We start from the raw sequence: 7496 nt of genomic DNA, 5'->3' as shown, positions 1-7496 counted from the left end.
TTTCTGTGTCTTCTCTCGGGCAAGTTTTTCATTTAAAATCATAAGTGTTTCCCAGTTCATCCCTGAGACCTCACCGAAGGGTCATCCCTGGCTGTCCTCTTCACATCCAACCTCCCAGAGTTCCTCCAGCGGCCCCTAGAGTCAGGGCTGTCAGGCTGCTTTCTTCCCGCAGGCCAGACTCCCCGGAGGGAGGGGCTGCCTCCTCGCTTGTCCTATCCTGGTGCCTTGCCACGGCCTGGATCCTGCTTCATCACACACGTGTGCTGGGAGCGTGTGAAGAGATGGCTTCCCCTACTTGGTCACTGGCCATCCAGGAACTATTTCTGGGTGCCTATCATGACAGAGGCAGGCACGTGAACTGTCCACGGTCCCATCCTGTTGCCAACAGCCCTTGAGTCCCCTTCCTATTTGTGATCTCCAATCTGCAGAGAATGAGATAAATAAAGCTGTTAGAATCAATCATACAATGAAAATCTGAGTCAACATCCAGGGAGGACTCCTCCACACGTAGAGTGGATGAGTTTCAGTGGCAGGATTTGTTTTAACACTGATACGAGCTGTCACAGGATTGGGGATTCTTTTTCCCAGGAATGGGGTTGGAAGTGTGCTGAACCGTCCACACCCTCCCGCCCCACTGCCCTGCTGCTCGGCAACTGCTTGTGGGTGGCCAGTGTGACACCCACAGGCCCAGGAGGAAGCGCCCACTGGGCAGCACCGGTGCAAAGTCCTCGAATCCCTCAGAGCCTTCGCCCGTTCCCACCTGCTGGCCTGCCCTTCCCGGGTACACACTGATTCCTCAGAAATTCCATCTTCTCAAGGAGGAAGGCTGCTTGCTTTGACATGTGACATCAGTCCCTGCCCTTCAAATTTGATCTTATTTGCCATCAACTGCTTTCAAACCCATTCCTATTTTCTTTAGTGCCCAGGGGCCTACTGACCCAGGCTAACGTGGACATTTGGCACCCCCTTTTCCCCTCATTCTGCGTCAATCACATTAGTTGCAAAGACCCAGCTAGGGCAGGGTGAATGTGAGCAGATGACTGTGAGAGAAAGATTCCAGGGTCAGGAGAGCAGCAGTGTCCACGGACCCATGCCAGCCTTGTTCCTAAGAAGCCACTTCCTACCGCCTGTTGCCCATCCTTGCCAGCCCCGGAGTGGTGTGCGAGCCTGCATGTAATCAATCCCCCTCCACGAGCCCGACTTGCTGGGCTGGCTCTGGGGCTTCCTGCCTTCACCTCATCACACACTACTCTTCATGTCTTCTTCAAACATTCAGCCAGCTGTAGGAGCCACCTGAAGAAAAGTCAGCACGCCAACAAATTGCATGGAAGACCGTTTCAGAGTTTCACGCATCCACCAGGAGAGACAGTCTGCACCGTATTAATCTTGCCAGGACTGGAAATAAATCGTGAGTCCTTTTATTAGACTGGGCACATGGAAAAGCCCTTCCTAAGGTTTCTCCTCAATGAAATTGTTGCATTTCCTAAGCTCCACATACAGGTATTTGCAATTATTTGATTGTTCATTTTGAAACTGTGGGGGAAATGCTCTTGAACACTTACTGTGTGTCGGGAATCATGCTGTACCCTGGGAGCCCAGTAGTGTGCAAAGCAGGTGTCTGCCCACGTAGGAGCTGTCAGAAATCTACCTGTTCACTGGAGATCTAGGTTACACTTCTGGAGACTTAAAATGCTTTGGGGAATCAACTCAGGATGGATCAAAGGCTTAAACATAAGACCTAGGAAGGTCTTAAATCCTAGAAGAAAATACTAGAAGAAATCCTAAAAGAAATTAAAATCCTAGAAGAAAACCTGGGCAATACCATTCAGGATACAGGCATGGGCAAAGACTTCATGTCTAAAACACCAAGAACAGTGACAACAAAAGCCAGAATTGACAAAGGGAATCTAGTTAAACTAAAGAGATTCTGCACAGCAAAAGAAACTGTCATCAGAGTGAATAGGCAACCTATAGAATGGGAGACAAGTTTTGCAATCTATCCATCTGACAAAGGGCTAATATCCAGAATCTACAAAGTACTTAAACAAATTTACAAGAAAAAACAAACAACCCTATCAAAAAATGGGCAAAGGATATGAACAGACACTTCTCAAAAACAAAAAAGACATTTATGTAGCCAACAGATATACAAAAAAATGCTCATCATCATTGGTCATCAGACAAATGCAAATCAAAACCACAATGAGATACCATCTCATGCCCGTCAGAATGGTGATCATTAAAAAGTCAGGAAACAACAGATGCTGGAGAGGATATAGAAAAACAGGAATGCTTTTACACTGTTGGTGGGAGTGTAAATTAGTTCAACCATTGTGGAAGACAGTGTGGCGATTCCTCAAGGATCTAGAACTGGAAATACCATTTGACCCAGCCATCCCATTACTGGGTATATACCCAAAAGATTATAAATCATTCTACTATAAAGACACATGCACATGTATGTTTATTGTGGCACTATTTACAATAGCAAAGACTTGGAACCAACCCAAATGTCCGTCAATGATAGACTGGATTAAGAAAATGTGGCATATATACACCATGGAATACTATGCAGCCATAAAAAAGGATGAGTTCATGTCCTTTGCGGGGACATGGATGAAGCTGGAAACCATCATGCTCAGCAAATTACCACAAGATCAGAAAACCAAACACCGCATGTTCTCACTCATACATGGGAGTTGAACAATGAGAACACTTGGACACAGGGAGGGGAACATCACACGCTGGGGCCTGTAGGGGGTGGCGGCGGGGAGGGATAGCATTAGGAGAAATACCTAATGTAGGTGATGGGTTGATGGATGCAGGGCACTTGTATACCTATGTAAAAAACCTGCACGTTCTGCACATGTAACACAGAACTTAAAGTATAATAAAAATAATAATAACAAATAAAATGCTTTTGGGACACTGTCTGTTTCATCTTAGTAACCCCAGGTTTTCTCCATATTAGATATTCAAAAGAAATTTATGAATGGGCCAGGCGCGTTGGCTCATGCCTGTAATCCCAGCACTTTGGGAGGCCGAGGTGGGCGGATCATGAGGTCAGGAGATGGAGACCATCTTGGCTAACACGGTGAAACCCCATCTCTACTAAAAATACAAAAAATTAGCCGGGCGTGGTGGCAGGCACCTGTAGTCCCAGCTACTCAGGAGGCTGAGGCAGGAGAATGGCATGAACCCGGGAGGTGGAGCTTACAGTGAGCCGAGATTGCGCCACTGCACTCCAGCCTGGGCGACAGAGCGAGACTCTGTCTCAAAAAAAAAAAGAAGAAATTTATGAGTGAAGAAAGGAAAGAATAAAAGCAAAAGGAAGAGAAGAGGGGAGAGAGGAAGGTTGGTTGTTAAACATTCAGGTGCTGAACATTATTAAACCAATTTTTAACTTAAAATAGCCTATAACCACCTACCAAATTCAGGTGCTAGCCTACCTAGCACCTGAATTTAGTGTCCCCTTGGCTCTCTGGGCAGTAGGAAGAAAGTGGAGCTGGGAGAAGCATCCCCTGTCAGTGTCAGTGTGCTTCCTGTGTTGAATCCACAGGCTGGGAGTTTGTCCGTCCTGGGTCATATTTCTCTGGGATCTCATGTTCTTCGCTCTGTGTTATGGGTTAAATTGTGTCCTCCCCCTTAAGAAGATATGTCCATGTCCTAACCTCCAATGTCAAAGAATGTGATGTTATTTGGAGATAGGGTCTTTGCAGAATTAACCATTTTAAGATGAAGTAATTAGGGTCCTTATAAAAGGGGAAAACTTGGACAGGCAAGCACAGAGGCACAGGATGCGAAGAGACACAGAGAGAATACCATGTGAAGACAGAGAATTGAGGAGTGCAGCTGCAAGCCTGGGAACGCCTGCCGTTGCCACGGATGGGGAGATGTCAGGACACACTCTTCCCTGTGCCTTCAGAGGAAGCAAGCGCAGCCCATACCTCCAGCTCACACCTCTGGTTCCCAGAGCTGTGTGACAACAAATGTCTGCTGCTTAAGCCACGTGGTCTCTGCGGTACTTCGTTGGGGCAGCCCCAGGGGACTAAGAATGCACCACAACCTCAGTCCCAGCTTGAAGATCATGCGTGCTGAGGAGGCATCAAGCCCACTTGGGTCTCCAGCTTCAAACAGGAAGGAAGGAAGAGCAGCTGCAACACTCCTGCTTCCCAAGGAGTGTGGACACAATTATAGGTTCTGAGATAATTGTCTGGAGGAGCCTCAAAAGAGGCAGCTCTGCACCCAGAACTTCCCTCAACAACTGTGCGGGCAACAAGGGAGATGGGGAGGGACGCCCAGTCCATGGCGTGAATGTGCAGCTGCAGCGGGTATAGGTGAAGCCTGCTGAGGCCTAAGCAAGGGCAGTGGGGCAGAGCATGGGAGGCAGAGACTCCTGCGGCCTCAAGGTACTCTCGTCATCAGGGTGTTCTATGTAAGGCAGGAGAAAGATGCAAGATATTTCAGAAATAGTTCCATTAAAAATGGTTAAAATCTAAGAGTCCACTACTTGAAGCAAAAGCTTCCGTTATTTGGAAAATGTCCTCCACTTATTTCCAGCCAGGGTGGGGACACGAGGACACGGAGAGCCAGGGCCATGGAAGACAGATGCTGAAGGGCTCTCCTTAGCAAGCAGGGGAAAGTTTGCTAGTCCTGTGTAAACATGTTTGGCTCAGATGAAAATCAGCCCTAAGCAGCAGAATTTCAACATCCAGTGTCAAATTCCCCTGCTAAGCAGATCAGTCCATCTCCTTCGAGTAGCCAGCCCCTATGCAACCGACTCAAGAAAACAAAATAGAAAGAACTGAAAGCAGAGGCATGTGGGCCTTGGGGGCACCCCACTCAGACTCAAGCAAGGTTGACAGCTGGCCCTCCCCTGTGGGCCACGGCCCAGCAGTTTTCCTTCCCAGGGGGCCCAAAGGGCACTCCCTCTGTGAACTCCATGGCTAGAATGCCCCCTGTTTTTGGAACACAGTCATATCAGAGACCAGAATGTCTCGGACTTGTCCACATCCATCCCTTCCCCACCTCCACTTCACAGCCCAGAAGCTCCAGTGCCCTTGCCCTGCCCGCCCCCAGTCACTGTGCCTTGCACTCCCCATTGTCTTCCATCCCCTGCACTAGGGCACCCAGTTGTGATCTTTTAATAAGGGGGACCTAACCCTGTTGTGTTCTCACTGTGAGCCCCGTGTGTCCAGTTCACATAATTAGACCCTGCAGTGCACTGGTCCTGGTGCCTGTCCCTTTAGGCTGGTACCCTTCTGCAGTGGAACCCTGACTGTCTCCCTAGACCTTCCTGATAACTGAAGCCCTGTGGCTACTGGAAGGCAGGTACATCGAACTGCCATCCAGGGTTCTGAGGGTGTCTCCCCAGAGCTTTGGGGTGCTATGAATAGACCCTTGGCACAGGCCCATGAGATCTGCTCCCTCTGCCTAAAGGTATCCTAGTCCCAGACTGCTCTGCTTTACCTGGCTGACTCCTTCCCTCTCTCAGCTGAGGAGGCCTCCTCAGTGCCTCTGCAAGCCTCAGGTCAAGTCCTACAGTGGAGACAGGGAAAGAGAGAGCTGGGACATCCTTCCTGAGACCAGGCTCAAGTCCAGGGCTCCATTCCTTCACAGCTACATGAACTTGGGCTCATGACCTCTCATTATCCCATTTTTGTTTTCTGTAAGATGGGAATAATAATAGTACCTTCCTCCTGGGGCTGTGATTGCCTGACAAGAGTGTAAGCTCAACAAATGTTAGCTATGACCATTGTCATCACTATCATCATCACCATCATCATCATCACCATCATTGTCACCATCATAATCACCATCACTATCATCATCACCATCACTATCATCATCACCATCATAATCATCACCATCACCACCACCACCATCATCACCATCATTATCATCACCATCACTATCATCATCACCATCATAATCACCACCATCATCACCATCACTATCATCACCATCACCATCATCACCATCACTATCATTACCATCACTCTCATGACCATCCTCATCATCACTATCACCACCACCATCATCATCATCATCACCATCATCATCATCGCCATCACCATCACTCTCATCACCATCATCACCATCATAATCATCACCATCATCACCATGACTATCATCACCATCCTCATCATCACCATCACCATCACTATCATCACCATCCTCATCATCACCATCACCATCACTATCATCACTATCCTCATCATCACTATCACCACCACCATCATGATCATCGTCACTATCATCATCATCATCACCATCACTATCATCACCATCATCACCATCATAATCATCACCATCATCACCATCACTATCATCACCATCCTCATCATCACTATCACCACCACCATCATCATCACTATCATCATCATCATCACCATCATGATCATCACCATCATCATCACCACCATTATCATCACCTTCCCTATCATCACCATCATCATCATCACTATCATCACCACACTATAATCACCATCCTTATCATCACTATCACCACAACCACCATCATCATCATCATCATCATCACCATCACTATCATCATCATCGCCATCACTATCATCATCATCACCATCATAATCATCACTATCACCATCATCACCATCACTATCATCACCATCCTCATATCACTATCACCACCACCACCACCACTATCATCATCATCACTATCATCATCACTATCATCACCATCACTATCATCACCATCCTCATCATCACTATCAGCACCATCATCATCATCACTATCACCACCACCATCATCATCATCACCATGATGATTATCACCACCATCATCACTATCACCATCATCATCACCATCACTATCATCACCATCATCACCATCATAATCGTCACCATCCTCATCATCACCATCACCATCACTCTCATCACCATCCTCATCATCACTGTCACCACCACCATCATCATCATCACTATCACCACCATCATCACCATCATGATCACCACCACCATCATCATCACCATCACTTTCATCATCACCATCATCATCAATGCCATCACTATCATCGTCATCACCACTATCATCATCACCATCACTGCCACCATCATAATCATTGTCATCACTATCATGATCACCATCATTATCATCATTATCATTATAACCATCATCATTGTCATCACCATCATCCTCATCACCATCACCATCACTATCACTATCATCAATCATCATCACATCATCATCTCATTATAATCACCATCATCATAATCATCACTATCATCATTTTCATCATCATCATCATTGTCATCTCTTTATTCTTATTATTCGCTCTGCCCTGCTTTGCTTTGCGTCTATGTCAATCCACAGAGAAGCGCATCAGAAGCATTTTATAGCTCACATTTACAGAATCCTAATTCTGATTTCTAGAATTATAGCCCTGAAGCCTAAGGGCTAAGGGTACTAGACGTGAAAAATAACAATTCTTCTTAAGATGGAAAAATGAACTGAGCTTCAGCACTCCTAGGCATGC

General features: G+C 46.8%; 1 long non-coding RNA gene across 1 annotated transcript; it reads right to left on the bottom strand.

Annotated features, from left to right (window-relative positions):
- Positions 1–1281: 1281 nt before the first annotated feature.
- Positions 1282–5714, bottom strand: LOC139362674 (uncharacterized). Its single transcript, XR_011621827.1, has 3 exons — positions 5693–5714; positions 5470–5538; positions 1282–1395 (listed from the first exon to the last, which is right to left on the bottom strand). It is a non-coding gene; the product is annotated as an uncharacterized lncRNA (long non-coding RNA).
- Positions 5715–7496: the final 1782 nt, after the last annotated feature.

This window comes from Macaca nemestrina, chromosome 4 (genome assembly GCF_043159975.1).
Source record: "Macaca nemestrina isolate mMacNem1 chromosome 4, mMacNem.hap1, whole genome shotgun sequence".
Taxonomy (NCBI): Eukaryota; Metazoa; Chordata; class Mammalia; order Primates; family Cercopithecidae; genus Macaca; species Macaca nemestrina.
Note: the sequence above shows the minus strand (reverse complement) of the source record. Positions and strands in the feature narration are given on the sequence as shown.